The sequence below is a fragment of the Oncorhynchus nerka genome, linkage group LG18, assembly GCF_034236695.1.
Source record: "Oncorhynchus nerka isolate Pitt River linkage group LG18, Oner_Uvic_2.0, whole genome shotgun sequence".
Lineage (NCBI taxonomy): Eukaryota > Metazoa > Chordata > Actinopteri > Salmoniformes > Salmonidae > Oncorhynchus > Oncorhynchus nerka.
In genome coordinates this window covers 871508-893948 of record NC_088413.1, presented here as the reverse complement: position 1 = coordinate 893948, position 22441 = coordinate 871508, and the positions used below count along the sequence as shown (strand labels likewise).

At 44.0% G+C, this 22441-nt stretch overlaps 3 long non-coding RNA genes and 2 pseudogenes across 3 annotated transcripts in view; all 5 read right to left on the bottom strand.

The window, feature by feature from the left end:
- Window positions 1–15362, bottom strand: part of LOC135561670 (uncharacterized) — a 126652-nt gene extending 111290 nt beyond the window's left edge. Inside the window, exon 1 of the long non-coding RNA XR_010459597.1 lies at window positions 14939–15362. This is a non-coding gene — a long non-coding RNA (uncharacterized LOC135561670). The remainder of the gene's footprint in view (window positions 1–14938) is intronic.
- On the bottom strand, window positions 787–1759 carry LOC135561667 (uncharacterized). The gene is made up of 2 exons (XR_010459596.1): window positions 1647–1759; window positions 787–1606 (listed from the first exon to the last, which is right to left on the bottom strand). It is a non-coding gene; the product is annotated as an uncharacterized LOC135561667 (long non-coding RNA).
- On the bottom strand, window positions 1880–5845 carry LOC135561666 (rho-related GTP-binding protein RhoH-like; annotated as a pseudogene).
- On the bottom strand, window positions 5974–11995 carry LOC135561665 (uncharacterized). The gene is made up of 3 exons (XR_010459595.1): window positions 11531–11995; window positions 7212–7326; window positions 5974–6551 (listed from the first exon to the last, which is right to left on the bottom strand). It is a non-coding gene; the product is annotated as an uncharacterized LOC135561665 (long non-coding RNA).
- Window positions 15363–18245: 2883 nt separating the features above from the next.
- Window positions 18246–22441, bottom strand: part of LOC135561958 (uncharacterized) — a 73130-nt pseudogene continuing 68934 nt past the window's right edge.

Below are 22441 nucleotides of genomic sequence, written 5' to 3'. Positions count from 1 at the left end.
AGCTCCAGACTGTTACTGGCTGTCAACTACAGCTGCTGCAGTCATCATCTCTGATCTCAACCTTCACCACAACACCATCTCTGATCTCAACCTTCACCACAACACAACACTGTCATCCTGCCTCATCCTGTCTGTGTGTGAGATATTCATGTATTGATACATGGCTAACCAGTACTTTGTAAAAAAAAAAAAACACATTGGTTTTCCTACTCCAAGATCTCTTTAAATATGCTGATTTCTAAGTAGAATTGATAGGTGGAAGATCATTTATTTATTCATGAATTATGTTCAGGCACACTGTTGGGCAACCTTTATTTATTTATGAATTATGTTCAGGCACACTGTTGGGCAACCTTTATTTATTTATTTATGTTCAGGCACACATGTTCCAGGCACACTGTTGGGCAACAGGCACTTTATTTATTTATGAATTATGTTCAGGCACACTGTTGGGCAACCTTTATTTATTTATGAATTATGTTCAGGCACACTGTTGGGCAACCTTTATTTATTTATGAATTATGTTCAGGCACACTGTTGGGCAACCTTTATTTATTTATGAATTATGTTCAGGCACACTGTTGGGCAACCTTTATTTATTTATGAATTATGTTCAGGCACACTGTTGGGCAACCTTTATTTATTTATGAATTATGTTCAGGCACACTGTTGGGCAACCTTTATTTATTTATGAATTATGTTCAGGCCTTTATTTATTTATGAATTATGTTCAGGCACACTGTTGGGCAACCTTTATTTATTTATGAATTATGTTCAGGCACACTGTAAGTGGTTGGGCAACATTTATTTAACAAAGGAAACAGACAAACCTGAGCTAGAATACCTTTACAAAAAGATCACTTTTAACATCTATAGACGGAGAACGGAAATACTTGTTATCGACTTGTATTGTTTTTCTTCTATTGTGAACTGAAATAAGAATTAAAAAACAAAAAAATAACTTGTCAGGGATAATGTCACGACCCCTGCAGGAGGGGCGGTTCCTCCTGCAGGCGGAGGAGGGTCGTTAGTGATTGGAGCCACCTGGGCTCAGGGTATTTAAACTGCTTCACTAATCACTCTTGTCTCTCTCTCTCTGCTCCTCCAGGTATGATCCTGTTTTGTTTGTTCTTTTGTAGTTTTACATAGTTTCAGTTTTCACAACAACAAAAAACAACAACAGTTAAACAAGAGTTCCCCCAAAACCACAGGTCCTGGGGTCAGACAGGACCTCAGTTCCCCCAAAACCACAGGTCTTGGGATCAGACAGGACCTCAGTTCCCCCAAAACCACAGGTCCTGGGGTCAGACAGGACCTCAATTCCCCCAAAACCACAGGTCCTGGGGTCAGACAGGACCTCAGTTCCCCCAAAACCACAGGTCCTGGGGTCAGACAGGACCTCAGTTCCCCCAAAACCACAGGTCCTGGGGTCAGACAGGACCTCAGTTCCCCCAAAACCACAGGTCCTGGGGTCAGACAGGACCTCAGCCCCAAAACCACAGGTCCTGGGGTCAGACAGGACCTCAGTTCCCCCAAAACCACAGATCCTGGGGTCAGACAGGACCTCAGTTCCCCCAAAACCACAGGTCCTGGGGTCAGACAGGACCTCAGTTCCCCAAAACCACAGGTCTGGGGTCAGACAGGACCTCAGTTCCCCCAAAACCACAGGTCATGGGGTCAGACAGGACCTCGAACAGTTGAAGTCAGACACAGTGATGTAGTCGAGTCACTAACCCGCCAGTCTCAAGTCCCTGGTGATGAGTCCCGAGTCCGGTCGCCACTGGCCCGAGACCTGATCCCAGAGCAGTAGTTAGAGGCTTCAGTATCCTCCCAGCACCACCCCAACCTAGGCCCCCCCAAAGGTTCAGAGGTTCAGAGGTCAAAACACCACGCAGCTGTTGATATCAAACATCCGCATGGCGCGTCCGTTTCCTGGCCTGGTTCACCGCCGTCCTCACCGCACACTCGACACTTGCACGCCGCGGTTGCTTAGCCGCGAGCACTCCAGGTATCCCTTGGCCCGTATGTCCTGAGCGAGGCGTTTGCCCTCGGAGGAGCAGGAGCGCTGTGAGGCCCGGAGTCACGCTGATCCGTCTGGGTGGCCACCACCAGCACCGGGACACGGGGAAGGTTGTCACGCACCTACAATGGCATTAAAATGTTTTTAAAACAACCATTTTGTTATAGTCAAATAGTTTTAAACGTGTGTTCTGATACAGGATATATGAAGCCAGAGTTGGGCTCAATTCCATTTCAACTCAGGAAGTGAACTGAAATCCTAGTTCCAATTCCTTCTCAATGCTTCTCAATGAGAGAGAGAGAGAGAGAGAGAGAGAGAGAGAGAGAGAGAGAGAGAGGAGAGAGAGAGGGAGGAGAGAGAGAGGGAGGAGTGAGAGAGACAGAGAGAGAGAGAGAGAGAGAGACAGAGAGAGAGAGAGAGAGAGAGAGACAGAGAGAGAGACAGAGAGAGACAGAAAGAGAGAGAGAGAGAGAGAGACAGAGAGACAGAGAGAGAGAGAGAGAGAGAGCGAGAGAGAGAGAGAGAGAGAGACAGAGAGACAGAGAGACAGAGAGAGAGAGAGAGAGAGAGAGAGAGAGAGAGAGAGAGAAAAAATGGAATCAGATCTTTAGTTTACCGAAACATCCAACTACTGTACTAGTGTCTACTTCCTGAATTGACTCAAATGATTATTTCAGACGTGTCTGTAAGAATATAAAAAGGTTGTTTGGTCGAGCGATCTGAGCTGCTGCCTGTGGAGAGCGTGTTCTACGTAGCGTCGGGTTGGAATCCGTCCCACCGCTCTCTCTCCGACCTTCACCTCTCTCTATCCAATAAAAACACACACACAGAACACTTCCAGAAGGATCTACTCAGAGAGTAGGAAAAGGTCGTTCCCGTACCTCTACCAGCCACTTGTGCTTGACGCTGGCGAGGGAGGCGGCGTTGGCCACGGAGTAGCAGATCAGGACCACATCCGCCTGCTGATAGGACATCGGACGGATCTGTCTAAACGTGTCATTTCCTGCCGTGTCCCACAAACCCAGGTTGATCTGGAGAGTAAAACAAAATACGTTATAAATGGGACTTTAAAAAATAAAATAAAAATTGAATTATAATTTTTTTTTGTTTTTGTTCTGTCTTCTTTGAAATCATATTTGTAATGTTTTAAAATGTTTAATTCTTTGTGACGTTGAGATGCTCTTTAAATAAAGCATTAAAAAGACAACACAAACACACCACAGGGATAAACAGCCTCATTTACCATCAGGGGGGGTTAAAGGTCGTGAAGGACGTGTCAGGGGTCATTTCCTGATCAGGTGACCATCCGACCTGTCCAGTGTGTGTTGTGCTGTTGACACTACCGTGTTAATGCATGGTGATAGTTCAATGATGTCATGTGTAGCCTAGCAACAGGGTATAGCCTAGCGACAGGGTAGCCTAGCAACAGGGTAGCCGTGTTAATGTATGGTGATAGTTCAATGATGTAATGTGTAAAGATATGTCAAATCAGGTCGTGGCAAATTCCAGTCTGAAGCAAGTAGCCTAGCAACAGGGTAGGCTAGCGACAGGGTAGCCTAGCGACAGGGTAGCCGAGTGGTTAGATCGCTGGGCCAGTAACCCATTATGTTGCTGTGTCGAAACCCCAAGCTGACAAGGTAAAAAAAATATGTCGTTCTGCCCCCTGAACCCTACTGTTCCTCGGTAGGCCGTCATAGTAATTAAGAATTTGTTCCTTAAATGACTTGCCTAGTTAAATAAAAAAGGTTAAAATATATATATATATATTTAAGAACCAATTCTTAAATAATAATTAAATTCTTATTTACAATAAATACAAATTATATATATATATATATATAAAACAAAAAAATAAATAGAAATAAATCCTTTGAATTCCTTTCCCTCCGCCATGAGGTCGTTTTGTCCCTGTCTCTAACGAGTCCCATGTTTTATATTTTAAAAAACAAAACTCTGGAAACCAAATTCATATGAAGAAAACAGATCATCAACTACGAAATAAGCTCTAGAAACCGCTGACAACCAACACGACAATCACCATATTGTTTGGCGCTGAACGGGGGATTTTCTGGCAGATCATTAACGCTCATAAAAGACCAGTCTAAATGAATAAACGGGCCGGATCTGGTCCGCGGGCCGCCAGTTGAACAGCCCTGATGTAAAGGGTATTATTGTAGTAGTTAATGATGTAAAGGGTATTATTGTAGTAGTTAATGATGTAAAGGGTATTATTGTAGTAGTTAATGATGTAAAGGGTATTATTGTAGTAGGTTAATGATGTAAAGGGTATTATTGTAGTAGGTTAATGATGTAAAGGGTATTATTGTAGTAGGTTAATGATGTAAAGGGTATTATTGTAGTAGTTAATGATGTAAAGGGTATTATTGTAGTAGTTAATGATGTAAAGGGTATTATTGTAGTAGTTAATGATGTAAAGGGTATTATTGTAGTAGTTAATGATGTAAAGGGTATTATTGTAGTAGTTAATGATGTAAAGGGTATTATTGTAGTAGGTTAATGATGTAAAGGGTATTATTGTAGTAGTTAATGATGTAAAGGGTATTATTGTAGTAGTTAATGATGTAAAGGGTATTATTGTAGTAGTTAATGATGTAAAGGGTATTATTGTAGTAGTTAATGATGTAAAGGGTATTATTGTAGTAGGTTAATGATGTAAAGGGTATTATTGTAGTAGTTAATGATGTAAAGGGTATTATTGTAGTAGGTTAATGATGTAAAGGGTATTATTGTAGTAGTTAATGATGTAAAGGGTATTATTGTAGTAGTTAATGATGTAAAGGGTATTATTGTAGTAGTTAATGATGTAAAGGGTATTATTGTAGTAGGTTAATGATGTAAAGGGTATTATTGTAGTAGTTAATGATGTAAAGGGTATTATTGTAGTAGTTAATGAGTTGTAGTGTATTATTGTAGTAGGTTAATGATGTAAAGGGTATTATTGTAGTAGTTAATGATGTAAAGGGTATTATTGTAGTAGGTTAATGATGTAAAGGGTATTATTGTAGTAGTTAAATGATGTAAAGGGTATTATTGTAGTAGTTAATGATGTAAAGGGTATTATTGTAGTAGTTAATGATGTAAAGGGTATTATTGTAGTAGTTAATGATGTAAAGGGTATTATTGTAGTAGGTTAATGATGTAAAGGGTATTATTGTAGTAGGTTAATGATGTAAAGGGTATTATTGTAGTAGTTAATGATGTAAAGGGTATTATTGTAGTAGTTAATGATGTAAAGGGTATTATTGTAGTAGTTAATGATGTAAAGGGTATTATTGTAGTAGTTAATGATGTAAAGGGTATTATTGTAGTAGTTAATGATGTAAAGGGTATTATTGTAGTAGTTAATGATGTAAAGGGTATTATTGTAGTAGTTAATGATGTAAAGGGTATTATTGTAGTAGTTAATGATGTAAAGGGTATTATTGTAGTAGGTTAATGATGTAAAGGGTAGTATTGTAGTAGTTAATGTATTATTCCTACCGGAGTCCCGTCCATGAAGACCTCCACTCCAGTGTTCTCGTACACAGTTGGTTTGTAGCACTCAGGGAAGGTTTCTGAGGTGAAGCGAACCAGGAGGGCCGTCTTCCCGACAGCACTGTCCCCCACCAGCACACACTTCACCTGGGTCTCCTCGCTCATGGCTGCTCCGCTCGGAACCCTGGGGGTTGTAGTTCTTTAGGGAGACGTTGTAGTCCTGAAGTGGAGGAGGGTTGAGATCAGGGGGTTGTGACGCCCATAGTGATGGTGGTCACCTCTGTGATACTCTCTGTGGGGTTGTAGTTCTTTAGGGAGACGTTGTAGTCCTGTGGAGCTCAGGGGTTGTAGTTCTTTAGGAGATGTTGTAGTCCTGAAGCAGAGGAGGGTTAGGATCAGGGGGTTGTGGTCACTTTCTCTGTCATACTCTCTGTGGGGGTTGTAGTTCTTTAGGGAGATGTTAAGTTGTAGTCCTGTGGAGCTCAGGGGGTTGTAGTTCTTTAGGGAGACGTTGTAGTCCTGAAGTAGAGGAGGGTTAGGATCAGGGGGTTGTGGTCACCTTCTCTGTGATACTCTCTGTGGGGATTGTAGTTCTTTAGGGAGATGTTGTAGTCCTGAAGCAGAGGAGCATTAGGATCAGGGGGTTGTGGTCACCTTCTCTGTGATACTATCTGTGGGGGTTGTAAGTTCTTTAGGGAGATGTTGTAGTCCTGAAGTAGAGGAGGGTTAGGATCAGGGGGTTGTGGTCACCTTCTCTGTGATACTCTCTGTGGGGATTGTAGTTCTTTAGGGAAATGTTGTAGTCCTGAAGCAGAGGAGGGTTAGGATCAGGGGGTTGTGGTCACCTTCTCTGTGATACTCTCTGTGGGGGTTGTAAGTTCTTTAGGGAGATGTTGTAGTCCTGAAGTAGAGGAGGGTTAGGATCAGGGGGTTGTGGTCACCTTCTCTGTGATACTCTCTGTGGGGATTGTAGTTCTTTAGGGAGATGTTGTAGTCCTGAAGTAGAGGAGGGTCAGGATCAGGGGGTTGTGGTCACCTGGTGTGTGGAGTCATGTTGTTAACTGCATGTGTCTCTCTCTCACCACAGAGTTTACTGGCTCTACTGCTGCAGTAGAGAAGCTGAACACACCTCTCTCTACACACACACCTCTCTCTCTCTACACACACACACACTCTCTCTACACACACACACTCTCTCTCTACACACACACAGTCTCTCTACACACACACCTCTCTCTCTCTACACACACACCTCTCTCTCTCTACACACACACACACTCTCTCTACACACACACACACTCTCTCTACACACATACACTCTCTCTCTACACACACACAGTCTCTCTACACACATACACTCTCTCTACACACACACACACACACTCTCTCTACACACATACACTCTCTCTCTACACACACATACACTCTCTCTCTACACACACACACAGTCTCTCTACACACATACACTCTCTCTACACACACACACACACACACACTCTCTCTACACACATACACTCTCTCTACACACACACACACACTCTCTCTACACACATACACTCTCTCTCTACACACACACCTCTCTCTCTCTACACACACCTCTCTCTCTCTACACACACACACTCTCTCTCTACACACATACACTCTCTCTCTCTGTCTAAACACAGCCCCCCGTCTATCTCAGTTCCTCTTCACTTACCTCTCTGTGTACTCCACGGAGTTGACACTAGGCTCCGCCTCCTGCGATCAATCGAGGTCACCTGACGTCATAGGTGGTTATTCCATCCAATCAGGGCCCGGCGTACGATAGAGAGCTGTGAGAACATTATCTGATGAGGACATTGTTGACTCCGTGAGAGGGGGGTTGCTCTAATAAAGTAGAGCTACTAATTGTGCAGGTTTTCGTTCCAGCCCAGCACTAAAACATATCAGATTCAGCTTCTTTTTTTTAGGCTGCACATATGTAATACACTGTGACAAACTGCTGATGTAAAAGAAGGGCTATTTAAAATAAAATAAGTGATTGATTGACATTTAAATTTACAGAGAAAAACTGGCCCGAAATCTGAGCATGTACCTTCTCCTCTCCGTAGTGACCCAGTCATGTATGAGGGAGGGAGGACAGAGCCGACCCATAGATTTGGTTATTAACTACACTCCTACAGTGATAACGCCAGAGAAGAGGGAGGGAGGACAGCACCGACCCATAGATTTGGTTATTAACTCCTACAGTGACCCAGTCATGTGTGAGGGAGGGAGGACAGCACCGACCCATAGATTTGGTTATTAACTCCTACAGTGATAACGCCAGAGAAGAGGGAGGGAGGACAGAGCCGACCCATAGATTTGGTTATTAACTACACTCCTACAGTGATAACGCCAGAGAAGAGGGAGGGAGGACAGAGCCGACCCATAGATTTGGTTATTAACTCCTACAGTGATAACGCCAGAGAAGAGGGAGGGAGGACAGAGCCGACCCATAGATTTGGTTATTAACTCCTACAGTGATAACGCCAGAGAAGAGGGAGGGAGGACAGAGCCGACCCATAGATTTGGTTATTAACTCCTACAGTGATAACGCCAGAGAAGAGGGAGGGAGGACAGAGCCGACCCATAGATTTGGTTATTAACTCCTACAGTGATAACGTCAAAGAAGAGTGAGTGAGGACAGAGCCGACCCATAGATTTGGTTATTAACTCCTACAGTGATAACGCCAGAGAAGAGGGAGGGAGGACAGAGCCGACCCATAGATTTGGTTATTAACTCCTACAGTGATAACGCCAGAGTAGAAGGAGTGAGGACAGCACAGTAGAAAATGGTTTACGTGAAAACATCCGTAACAATGAGCTAACGAGGCCCCGGTTTCACCTGGCGTAGAAAATGAGCCTGCTCGTCAGGACACGGTCGTTCAGAGGAGCTACAGTAGCCAACATCACATCGAACACAATCACTTCGTTTTAACCTGTCTTCTATTGATAGTTCTGTGTATATATCCATTTTTAAAAAATGATGCTGATTCATGATTGGCTGTGAAACGCTGCCCGCCCATCTCCTCCCGACTCGTTCATTACTATTGGACAGCTGGAGAGGGAATTTGAATATTGAAACAAGGTTACAAATGTCGGAGACAAAAACACCAACGTGATTGGCTGTGAAACGCTGCCCGCCCATCTCCTCCCGACTCGTTCATTACTATTGGACAGCTGGAGAGGGAATTTGAATATTGAAACAAGGTTACAAATGTCGGAGACAAAAACACCAAGGTTTATACAAATCACAGCTGTTCAAAACTAAACGTTAGACTAAAAGAAATGTCATATAATGTCTAGATGCTTTTTATAAATTGCCTGGCTGGGCTGATGAGACAGTGGATTGCGCAGTCAGATGGAACGGTGTAAATAGACATTTTGACTTCTTAGATTTAGCCGGTGGTACTTTGTGGAATAGACAACGGCTGGAATGCGGGTTTAACCAATCAGCATCTAGGATTAGACCCACCCGTTGTATAATGACTAACTAGACTACTAACTAGACTACTGACTACGAACTAGACTAGACTACTGACTACGAACTAGACTAGACTACTGACTACTAACTAGACTAGACTACAAACTAGACTAGACTACTGACTACAAACTAGACTAGACTACTGACTAGATTATTGACTAGACTATTGACTACTAACTAGACTACTGACTAGATTACTGACTACTAACTAGACTACTGACTAGATCATTGACTAGACTACTGACTAGATCATTGACTACTAACCAGACTACTGATTAGATTATTGACTACTAACTAGACTACTGACTAGATTACTTACTACTAACTAGACTACTGACTAGATCATTGACTAGATTACTGAATACTAACTAGACTACCAACTAGATCATTGACTAGACTACTGACTACTAACCAGACTACTGACTACTAACTAGACCTACTGACTAACTAGACTACTGACTGACTAGGCTACTGACTGACTAGACTACTGACTAGATCATTGACTAGATTACTGAATACTAACTAGACTACTAACTGGATCATTGACTAGACTACTGACTACTAACCAGACTACTGACTACTAACTAGACCTACTGACTACTAACCAGACTACTGACTACTAACTAGACCTACTGACTACTAACTTGACCTACTGACTACTAACTAGACCTACTGATTAACTAGACTACTGACTGACTAGACTCCTAACTAGGCTACTGACTACTAACTAGACCTACTGATTAACTAGACTACTGACTGACTAGACTCCTAACTAGGCTACTGACTCCTAACTAGACCTACAGACTCCTGACTCCTAACTAGACTCCTGACTACTCCCCCTACACAGCAATGGCAGCCCCCAGGAGCCAAATGCAGACCACAACAGACTGAAGGTCTACTAACTCCTAACTAGACTACAGACTACTAACTAGACTACTGACTACTAACTAGACTACAGACTACTAACTACTAACTAGACTCCAGACTCCTAACTAGACTCCTGACTCCTAACTAGACGCCTGACTCCTAACTAGACGCCTGACTACTCCCCCTACACAGCAATGGCAGCCCCCCAGGAGCCAAATGCAGACCACAACAGACTGAAGGTCTACTAACTCCTAACTAGACTACAGACTACTAACTAGACTACAGACTACTAACTCCTAACTAGACTCCTGACTACTCCCCCTACACAGCAATGGCAGCCCCCCAGGAGCCAAATGCAGACCACAACAGACTGACGGTGTGTTTTGTCTTGAACCCAACTGATCCTCTATTAGGGCGTGTAAAGGATATACCGGTATTGTTACTGACACTGAGAAATGGCCGTGTTTTGTTTAAAAGATGGACACCATTCACCATGACTTTATAAAGACACTAGATTAGAGAGTTAAGGGTCATTCAAACATCATCTACCCCCAGGAAGAGGTGAAAAGCTCTGTTCCTTCATCATCTACCCCCAGGAAGAGTTGAAAAGCTCTGTTCCTTCATCATCTACCCCCAGGAAGAGGTGAAAAGCTCTGTTCCTTCATCATCTACACCCAGGAAGAGTTGAAAAGCTCTGTTCCTTCATCATCTACCCCCAGGAAGAGGTGAAAAGCTCTGTTCCTTCATCATCTACCCCCAGGAAGAGGTGAAAAGCTCTGTTCCTTCATCATCTACCCCCAGGAAGAGGTGAAAAGCTCTGCTCCTTCATCATCTACCCCCAGGAAGAGATGAAAAGCTCTGTTCCTTCACCATCTACCCCCAGGAAGAGGTGACAAGCTCTGTTCCTTCATCATCTACCCCCAGGAAGAGTTGAAAAGCTCTGTTCCTTCATCATCTACCCCCAGGAAGAGGTGAAAAGCTCTGTTCCTTCATCATCTACCCCCAGGAAGAGATGAAAAGCTCTGTTCCTTCATCATCTACCCCCAGGAAGAGATGAAAAGCTCTGTTCCTTCATCATCTACCACCAGGAAGAGATGAAAAGCTCTGTTCCTTCACCATCTACCCCTAGGAAGAGGTGAAAAGCTCTGTTCCTTCATCATCTACCCCCAGGAAGAGTTTAAAAGCTCTGTTCCTTCACCATCTACCCCCAGGAAGAGTTGAAAAGCTCTGCTCTTCACCCTGCCATGATAACTGACATTTTGTTTTCACCTACTTTCACCCCCCACATCACCACGGTCTAGAAGCACAGGGCAGAGGCCTTATTAAACTCAACTTTAGCCATTCAAATAGAGCCTATTTATGTGAAACCAAATGTAAGGGATGAATGTGTGTGTCGTTTTATCCTTTTATTGAGATACAAATAGTTCAAATTGGATGATAACATTTTTTTTGTGTAGGACTATTGGTTTAAACAATGAATATGAAATAACAAATTATTCTGTGACTCTCTCCAATACATTCATGTATTTAGTCGGCTCATATTAAAATGAGACATTCTGGCTGGATTAAAACAAAAGACATGGAACAAAAACAACCTTTGTTACTTGTCATTAGACAGAAGAATAGAACAAAAGATAACTCACCGTGTTGTCAGACGTCGACCCCGCAGCCTGTCTTCATGATGGCAACGGGCGGATGTTGCGCTTCAGCTCAAAGCATATTTTTTTTTTGGACTCGGAGACGGTTTGGTTCCTCGGTAAAAAAGAAGTAACTTTTTTTTATTTTTTACGGTATATACATTAGGCTACTTTATAAATCCTGCTTAAAAGCGAAAGTAAATAGACTAATTATTACTATATGCACAGAACTACTTATACACGTTTACATGCGTCACTTACACAGCTTACTACTATCGGTACAAAAAAGGGAGAGGGAAATGAGATGCGCGCGCTCTCTCTCTCTCTCATCTATGAGATGCGCGCGCTCTCTCAATTCAATTCAATTCAATTCAAGGGCTTTATTGTCATGGGAAACATGTGTTAACATTGCCAAAGCAAGTGAGGTAGACAACATACAAAGTGAATATATAAGGTGAAAAACAACAAAAATTAACAGTAAACATTACACATACAGAAGTTTCAAAACAGTAAAGACATTACAAATGTCATATTATATATATATACAATGTACAAATAGTTAAAGGACACAAGATAAAATAAATAAGCATAAATATGGGTTGTATTTACAATGGTGTTTGTTCTTCACTGGTTGCCCTTTTCTCGTGGCAACAGGTCACACATCTTGCTGCTGTGATGTCACACTGTGGTATTTCACCCAGTAGATATGGGAGTTTTTCAAAATTGGATTTGTTTTCGAATTCGTTGTGGGTCTGTGTAATCTGAGGGAAATATGTCTCTCTAATATGGTCATACATTGGGCAGGAGGTTAGGAAGTGCAGCTCAGTTTCCACCTCATTTTGTGGGCAGTGAGCACATAGCCTGTCTTCTCTTGAGAGCCATGTCTGCCTACGGCGGCCTTTCTCAATAGCAAGGCTATGCTCACTGAGTCTGTACATAGTCAAAGCTTTCCTTAAATTTGGGTCAGTCACAGTGGTCAGGTATTCTGCCGCTGTGTACTCTCTGTGTAGGGCCAAATAGCATTCTAGTTTGCTCTGTTTTTTTGTTAATTCTTTCCAATGTGTCAAGTAATTATCTTTTTGTTTTCTCATGATTTGGTTGGGTCTAATTGTGCTGCTGTCCTGGGGCTCTGTAGGGTGTGTTTGTGTTTGTGAACAGAGCCCCAGGACCAGCTTGCTTAGGGGACTCTTCTCCAGGTTCATCTCTCTGTAGGTGATGGCTTTGTTATGGAAGGTTTGGGAATCGCTTCCTTTTAGGTGGTTGTAGAATTGAATGGCTCTTTTCTGGATTTTGATAAATAGCGGGTATCGGCCTAATTCTGCTCTGCATGCATTATTTGGTGTTTTACGTTGTACATGGAGGATATTTTTGCAGAATTCTGCGTGCAGAGTCTCAATTTGGTGTTTGTCCCATTTTGTGAAGTCTTGGTTGGTGAGCGGACCCCAGACCTCACAACCATAAAGGGCAATGGGCTCTATGACTGATTCAAGTATTTTTAGCCAAATCCTAATTGGTATGTTGAAATTTATGTTTCTTTTGATGGCATAGACTGCCCTTCTTGCCTTGTCTCTCATCTATGAGATGCGCGCGCTCTCTCTCTCATCTCACTAGCAGCATCCGTTTGTTGAGTGTGGAGGAGGTGTGTTGATGCCGTTTCGTTTCTGTTCTTAGTATTTCAGCGTCTCTATAACTCACGAAGCAGCTGTTGTTTTTGATCGCTTAGATCGACAACTTTACGCAGTAGCTTGGGGTTAATGTGTTTATATATGTTTATATATGAAACGTTCATGTGTTTATATATGCGTGGCGTGGCCTCATAACGACACTTTACGCAGGGGTTCATGTGTTTATATATGAAACGTGGCGTGAGACACTTTACGCAGTAACTGTGTTCATGTGTTTATATATGAAACGTGGCGTGTGGCCTCATAATGACACTTTACGCAGTAACTTGGGGTTCATGTGTTTATATATGAAACGTGGCGTGTGGCCTCATAACGACACTTTACGCAGTAGCTGTGAGTTAATGTGTTTATATATGAAACGTGGCGTGTGGCCTCATAACGACACTTTACGCAGTAGCTGTGAGTTAATGTGTTTATATATGAAACGTGGCGTGTGGCCTCATAACGACACTTTACGCAGTAGCTGTGAGTTAATGTGTTTATATATTAAACGTGGCGTGTGGCCTCATAATGACACTTTACGCAGTAGCTGTGAGTTAATGTGTTTATATATTAAACGTGGCGTGTGGCCTCATAACGACACTTTACGCAGTAGCTTGGGGTTCATGTGTTTATATATGAAACGTGGCGTGTGGCCTCATAACGACAGACTTTACGCAGTAGCAGTTAATTTGTTAAATATAAAACGTGTCGTGTAGCCTCATAACGACAAGACAGGCGTTTGGAGGACAAGTGAAATAAAACCTCGAAAGTTAATCAATACCAAGATATTTTCCAATGCATCCTCTCTGGTTAGGATGTTATTTGACAAAAGGACCCTATATCATTATCTGTAGACGTATAACGGGCATAGTAACTATTTTGTTGAAATGTTCTCCGTCATGACTATGAGTCGACTTGTTATGGAACGAATAATTGTGGGTCATGTTTACCGAAAGGAAAGTAGTGAGAAATTACCGACACCGTAGGGTGCCGTTCAGTTCTCTTGAACGTTTGCTACGTTCAAGAGAACAATGTGTACTGTAGGACACGTTTGCTCACCGTTCGGTGGGTGTGGCTTCAAGCAACGAGTGACGTGTTTCAACGGCAGTGGCCATGCTGACCGCGTTCCCTCCCAAAACCACAACATCACCGTTTTTCCAACTGGTCGTTCAGTACAGCACCGTTTCCGTTGAAGTACACGTTCCAGAACGTAACAGTGTACTGAACGCAGCCCGTGAGTCAGATGAACCGTTCCTTCCCACGCGGGTATGGGGGATACACCACGAGACGAGAGCGTTAAAGGGGGATGGGGGACGGAGCAGATGAACGGATGCTGCCACACTAGCACCTGCTTTTATTCATTAACTTAATTTCACCTTTATTTAACTAGGAAAGTCAGTTATGAATAAATTATTATTTACAATGACGGCCTACCAAAAGACAAAACGGCCTCCTGCGGGACGGGAGCCTGAGATTAAAAATATAAATACAATATAAATATAGGGAAAAAAACTCTCATCACAACAAGGAGAGACGACACGACATAAAGACTGGTTGCCAAGCAACTAAAACACTGTGACTTGAACAGACCCCTACCAGGTCATTAGTACTAACTAACTCTCTGTGTTCCCCAGATGTATAACATTACAATGTTCTTTATTGAAATATAATTTGTAAAAAAAATAATAATACACAAGAAAATGATCAACAATTATGAAAATAAAAATATACCCTTTCTTTTGGTAGCCTACAATTCCCTTTAGGAGTCAGCCTACAATTCCCTTTAGGAGTCAGCCTACAATTCCCTTTAGGAGTCAGTCCCTAAACCCTAACCCTTTAGGATTCCCTCTATAGAGAATAGAGGGCCATTTGGATTCCCTCTATAGAGAATAGAGGGCCATTTGGATTCCCTCTATAGAGAATAGAGGGCCATTTGGATTCCCTCTATAGAGAATAGAGGGCCATTTGGATTCCCTCTATAGAGAATAGAGGGCCATTTGGATTCCCTATATAGAGAATAGAGGGCCATTTGGGACAGCCATAAAGTAGAACAAAACCAAACACTGTTTCTGTCAACACTGTCAATACTCTTCGATCTAATGTATAAACGGGCCCAGATATCACTTCTGATCAAATGTATAAACGGGCCAGATATCACTTCTGATCTAATGTATAAATTTGATATCACTTCTGATCTAATGTATAAACGGGCCAGATATCACTTCTGATCAAATGTATAAACGGGCCAGATATCACTTCTGATCTAATGTATAAACGGGCCAGATATCACTTCTGATCTAATGTATAAACGGGCCAGATATCACTTCTGATCTAATGTATAAACGGGCCAGATATCTTCTCTTAAAATGATATAAATGATATAACCATTCTTAAAATGTAAATAACCCCCAGATTGACCCTGATCAAACATCATGTTAAGATAAATGATATACACTTAGATTGACATGGTTTTATAAAATCTAAAAATCTACATTTATATAATGTAAAATGAACTCTGTCATTGTTTGTAAATCCTGATAAAGTATAAAAAAAAACACAAACATGGCAACAGTCTGATCAAATGATTAAGACAATTTCAGCTATTAAAATAATTGTTAGAGACAGGGAGAGACACTTCTGATCAAATGTATAAACGGGGAGATATCACTTCTGAGAGAGATATCACTTCTGATCTAATGATAAAGGGGAGACAGATATCACTTCTGATCTAATGTATAAGACAGAGCAGACAGATATCACTTCTGATCAAATGTATAAACAGAGGGAGAGAGATATCACTTCTGATCAAATGTATAAACGGACCAGATATCACTTCAGATCAAATGTATAAACGAGAGACAGAGGGAGACAGAGACAGACAGAAGAGGTAGAGAGAGACAAATGAGGGAGATAGACAGATCTAATGTATAAGACGGGACCAGATATCACTTCTGATCTAATGTATAAACGGGCCCAGATATCAGAGAGAATGTATAAGAGACAGAGGGAGACAGATATCAGACTTAAAATGATATAAAATGATATAACAGAGGGAAATGACAGAAGAACCCAGAGATTGACAGAGGGAGAGACAAAGGAGAGACAGTTAAGAGAAATGATATACAGAGAGAGACAGAGGGAGAGACAGAAATCTAGAAGAGATAGACATGATATAAAGGAATATGAACTCTGTCAGAGACAGAGAAAGACAGAGATAAAGAGGTAGAGACAAAGAGAGAGACAGAGATAGACAGAGGTAGAGACAAAGGGAGAGACAAAGGGAGACAGAGAGACAGAGGGAGAGACAGAGAGAGAGACAGAGATAGACAGAGGTAGAGACAAAGAGAGAGACAGAGATAGACAGAGGTAGAGACAAAGGGAGAGACAAAGGGAGACAGAGAGACAGAGGGAGAGAGACAGAGAGAGACACAGAGAGAGAGACAGAGGGAGAGACAAAGGGAGAGACAAAGGGAGACAGAGAGACAGAGATAGACAGAGGTAGAGACAAAGAGAGAGACAGAGGTAGAGACAAAGAGAGAGACAGAGATAGACAGAGGGAGAGACAGAGATAGACAGAGGTAGAGACAAAGAGAGAGACAGAGAGAGACAGAGAGAGAGAGAGAGACAGAGATAGACAGAGAGAGACAAAGAGAGAGACAGAGGTAGAGACAAAGAGAGAGGTAGAGATAGACAGAGGGAGAGACAGAGAGACAGAGGTAGAGACAAAGAGAGAGACAGAGATAGACAGAGGTAGAGACAAAGAGAGAGACAGAGAGAGACAGAGGTAGAGACAGAGAGAGACAGAGATAGACAGAGGTAGAGACAAAGAGAGAGACAGAGATAGACAAAGAGAGAGACAGAGATAGACAGAGGTAGAGACAAAGAGAGAGACAGAGATAGACAGAGGGAGAGACAGAGATAGACAGAGGTAGAGACAAAGAGAGAGACAGAGAGAGACAGAGGTAGAGACAGAGAGAGACAGAGATAGACAGAGGTAGAGACAAAGAGAGAGACAGAGGTAGAGACAAAGAGAGAGACAGAGATAGACAAAGAGAGAGACAGAGATAGACAGAGGTAGAGACAAAGAGAGAGACAGAGGGAGACAGAGAGAGAGACAGAGAGAGAGACAGAGAGAGAGACAGAGATAGACAGAGATAGAGACAAAGAGAGAGAGACAGAGGTAGAGACAAAGAGAGACAGAGGTAGAGACAGAGAGAGAGACAGAGAGAGAGAGAGAGAGAGAGAGAGAGGTAGAGACAGAGAGAGACAGAGAGAGAGACAGAGATAGACAGAGGTAGAGACAAAGAGAGACAGAGGGAGAGACAGAGAGAGACAAAGAGAGACAGAGGGAGAGACAGAGAGAGACAGAGATAGACAGAGATAGAGACAGAGAGAGACAGAGATAGACAGAGACAGAGATAGACAGAGGTAGAGACAAAGAGAGACAGAGAGAGAGACAGAGAGAGACAAAGAGAGAGACAGAGATAGACAGAGGTAGAGACAAAGAGAGAGACAGAGAGAGACAGAGGTAGAGACAGAGAGAGACAGAGATAGACAGAGGTAGAGACAAAGAGAGAGACAGAGGTAGAGACAAAGAGAGAGACAGAGATAGACAGAGGGAGAGACAGAGATAGACAGAGGTAGAGACAAAGAGAGAGACAGAGATAGACAGAGGTAGAGACAAAGAGAGAGACAGAGAGAGACAGAGGTAGAGACAGAGAGAGACAGAGATAGACAGAGGTAGAGACAAAGAGAGAGACAGAGGTAGAGACAAAGAGAGAGACAGAGATAGACAAAGAGAGAGACAGAGATAGACAGAGGTAGAGACAAAGAGAGAGACAGAGATAGACAGAGGTAGAGACAAAGAGAGAGACAGAGGTAGAGACAAAGAGAGAGACAGAGATAGACAAAGAGAGAGACAGAGATTGAGGTAGAGACAAAGAGAGAGACAGAGGAGACAGAGAGAGACAGAGAGAGAGACAGAGAGAGAGACAGAGAGTGACAGAGAGAGACAAAGAGAGAGAGACAGAGGTAGAGACAGAGAGACAGAGGTAGAGACAGAGAGAGACAGAGAGAGAGAGAGACAGAGAGAGAGAGAGACAGAGAGAGACAGAGAGAGAGACAGAGATAGACAGAGGTAGAGACAAAGAGAGACAGAGGTAGAGACAGAGAGAGACAAAGAGAGAGGAGGGTGTGTTTTTTGTGTCTGTGAGAGAGGAAGTGGTAGAGGTAGATTCCAGGGGGGAGGGGGAGGAGACAGTAGTGTCTTGATAAGGACAGTCAGTCACATGACAGCTTCATCTCAGTTCAGACACACCAACAACAGACCTGGCTTAGGCTCAGTAAACCTGGGGAGAGAGGCAGAGAGAGGGGGGAGAGAGGGGGGAGAGAGAGGGTGAGTGTGTCGCGTTACCTAGTATTGACATAATGATTGTGTGTGTACCTGTAGCCCAGTGTGTTGAGGTACCTGTAGCCCAGTGTGTGTGTGTGTACCTGTAGCCCTGTGTGTGTGTGTGTGTACCTGTAGCCCTGTGTGTGTGTGTGTACCTGTAGCCCAGTGTGTTGAGGTACCTGTAGCCCAGTGTGTTGAGGTACCTGTAGCCCTGTGTGTTGAGGTACCTGTAGCCCTGTGTGTTGAGGTACCTGTAGCCCAGTGTGTTGAGGTACCTGTAGCCCAGTGTGTGTACCTGTAGCCCCGTGTGTTGAGGTACCTGTAGCCCTGTGTGTTGAGGTACCTGTAGCCCAGTGTGTGTGTGTGTACCTGTAGCCCTGTGTGTTGAGGTACCTGTAGCCTAGTGTGTGTGTGTACCTGTAGCCCAGTGTGTGTACCTGTAGCCCAGTGTGTGTACCTGTAGCCCTGTGTGTGTACCTGTAGCCCAGTGTGTGTACCTGTAGCCCTGTGTGTTGAGGTACCTGTAGCCTAGTGTGTGTGTGTACCTGTAGCCCAGTGTGTGTACCTGTAGCCCCGTGTGTTGAGGTACCTGTAGCCTAGTGTGTGTGTGTACCTGTAGCCCAGTGTGTGTACCTGTAGCCCAGTGTGTGTACCTGTAGCCCTGTGTGTTGAGGTAGTCTATGACAGCAGGACGGATACGAGCCACTCCTCCCTGGCTGTGGTTCCCTCTTCCTGTTATAACTGACAGCTGAGACCTACACACACCCTGCTGACACTCTATACACACACACACACACACACACACACACACACACACAGAGGGGAAAGGAGGAGAACATGTGGTCACGTTTAGGAAACAAAACTCTCTGTGGTCTTCCTCTCTAACTCCTCTTCATCACGCAGCCTGGAGGTCTAGCTAGGTGTACCTGTGGTCTTCCTCTCTAACTCCTCTTCATCACGCAGCCTGGAGGTCTAGCTAGGTGTACCTGTGGTCTTCCTCTCTAACACCTCTTCATCACACAGCCTGGGGTCTAGCTAGGTGTACCTGTGGTCTTCCTCTCTAACACCTCTTCATCACACAGCCTGGAGGTCTAGCTAGGTGTACCTGTGGTCTTCCTCTCTAACACCTCTTCATCACGCAGCCTGGAGGTCTAGCTAGGTGGACCTGTGGTCTTCCTCTCTAACACCTCTTCATCACGCAGCCTGGAGGTCTAGCTAGATGTACCTGTGGTTTTCCTCTCTAACTCCTCTTCATCACACAGCCTGGAGGTCTAGCTAGATGTACCTGTGGTCTTCCTCTCTAACACCTCTTCATCACGCAGCCTGGAGGTCTAGCTAGGTGTACCTGTGGTCTTCCTCTCTAACACCTCTTCATCACACAGCCTGGAGGTCTAGCTAGGTGTACCTGTGGTCTTCCTCTCTAACACCTCTTCATCACGCAGCCTGGAGGTCTAGCTAGATGTACCTGTGGTCTTCCTCTCTAACACCTCTTCATCACACAGCCTGGAGGTCTAGCTAGGTGTACCTGTGGTCTTCCTCTCTAACACCTCTTCATCACACAGCCTGGAGGTCTAGCTAGGTGTACCTGTGGTCTTCCTCTCTAACACCTCTTCATCACACAGCCTGGAGGTCTAGCTAGGTGTACCTGTGGTCTTCCTCTCTAACACCTCTTCATCACGCAGCCTGGAGGTCTAGCTAGGTGTACCTGTGGTCTTCCTCTCTAACACCTGTGACAGGTGCAGTAAGGCCTCGTCGACATGCAGACCGTGGAGGTCTAGAACGTTCTGAGGCAGCAGGGAGGAGTTGACCCGCTCAAAGATCTGGGCCGCCGCTCGGTGATTGGCTTCATGCATCTTCTGACCATGGAGATGACCTGACACACACACACACAGCCTGCTTTTAGACAAGTGTTGTCACGATACCATGGGGGGACTGTACCAAAACGATACCTGGAGGTCTAGCTTCATGGGGGGACTGTACCAAAACGATACCATGGGGGAGACTGTACCAAAACGATACCATGGGGGGAGACTGTCAAAACGATACCATGGGGGGACTGTACAAAACGATACCATGGGGGAGACTGTACCAAAACGATACCATGGGGGAGACTGTGATACCATGGGGGAGACTGTACCAAAACGATACCATGGGGGAGACTGTACCAAAATGATACCATGGGGGAGACTGTACCAAAACGATACCATGGGGGGACTGTACCAAAACGATACCATGGGGGGACTGTACAAAACGATACCATGGGGGGACTGTACCAAAACGATACCATGGGGGAGACTGTACCAAAACGATACCATGGGGGTCAGTAGATAAAGGAGACCATCTGACTCTGGGTCAGTAGATAAAGGGTCCCCATCTGACTCTGGGTCAGTAGATAAAGGAGACCATCTGACTCTGGGTCAGTAGATAAAGGAGACCATCTGACTCTGGGTCAGTAGATAAAGGAGGCCGTCTGACTCTGGGTCAGTAGATAAAGAGCCTCATCTGACTCTGGGTCAGTAGATAAAGGAGCCCATCTGACTCTGGGTCAGTAGATAAAGGACCCCATCTGACTCTGGGTCAGTAGATAAAGGAGACCATCTGACTCTGGGTCAGTAGATAAAGGAGACCGTCTGACTCTGGGTCAGTAGATAAAGGAGCCCATCTGACTCTGGGTCAGTAGATAAAGGACCCCATCTGACTCTGGGTCAGTAGATAAAGGAGACCGTCTGACTCTGGGTCAGTAGATAAAGGAGACCGTCTGACTCTGGGTCAGTAGATAAAGGAGCCCATCTGACTCTGGGTCAGTAGATAAAGGAGACCATCTGACTCTGGGTCAGTAGATAAGGGGCTTCATCTGACTCTGGGTCAGTAGATAAAGGACCTCATCTGACTCTGGGTCAGTAGATAAAGGGCCTCATCTGACTCTGGGTCAGTAGATAAAGGGCCTCATCTGACTCTGGGTCAGTAGATAAAGGACCTCATCTGACTCTGGGTCAGTAGATAAAGGAGACCATCTGACTCTGGGTCAGTAGATAAAGGAGACCATCTGACTCTGGGTCAGTAGATAAAGGGCCTCATCTGACTCTGGGTCAGTAGATAAAGGAGCCCCATCTGACTCTGGGTCAGTAGATAAAGGAGACCATCTGACTCTGGGTCAGTAGATAAAGGGCCTCATCTGACTCTGGGTCAGTAGATAAAGGGCCTCATCTGACTCTGGGTCAGTAGATAAAGGAGACCATCTGACTCTGGGTCAGTAGATAAAGGAGACCATCTGACTCTGGGTCAGTAGATAAAGGAGACCATCTGACTCTGGGTCAGTAGATAAAGGAGACCATCTGACTCTGGGTCAGTAGATAAAGGAGACCATCTGACTCTGGGTCAGTAGATAAAGGAGACCATCTGACTCTGGGTCAGTAGATAAAGGAGACCATCTGACTCTGGGTCAGTAGATAAAGGAGACCATCTGACTCTGGGTCAGTAGATAAAGGAGACCATCTGACTCTGGGTCAGTAGATAAAGGAGACCATCTGACTCTGGGTCAGTAGATAAAGGAGCCCATCTGACTCTGGGTCAGTAGATAAAGGAGACCATCTGACTCTGGGTCAGTAGATAAAGGGCCTCATCTGACTCTGGGTCAGTAGATAAAGGACCTCATCTGACTCTGGGTCAGTAGATAAAGGACCTCATCTGACTCTGGGTCAGTAGATAAAGGAGACCATCTGACTCTGGGTCAGTAGATAAAGGAGACCATCTGACTCTGGGTCAGTAGATAAAGGAGCCTCATCTGACTCTGGGTCAGTAGATAAAGGGCCCATCTGACTCTGGGTCAGTAGATAAAGGAGACCATCTGACTCTGGG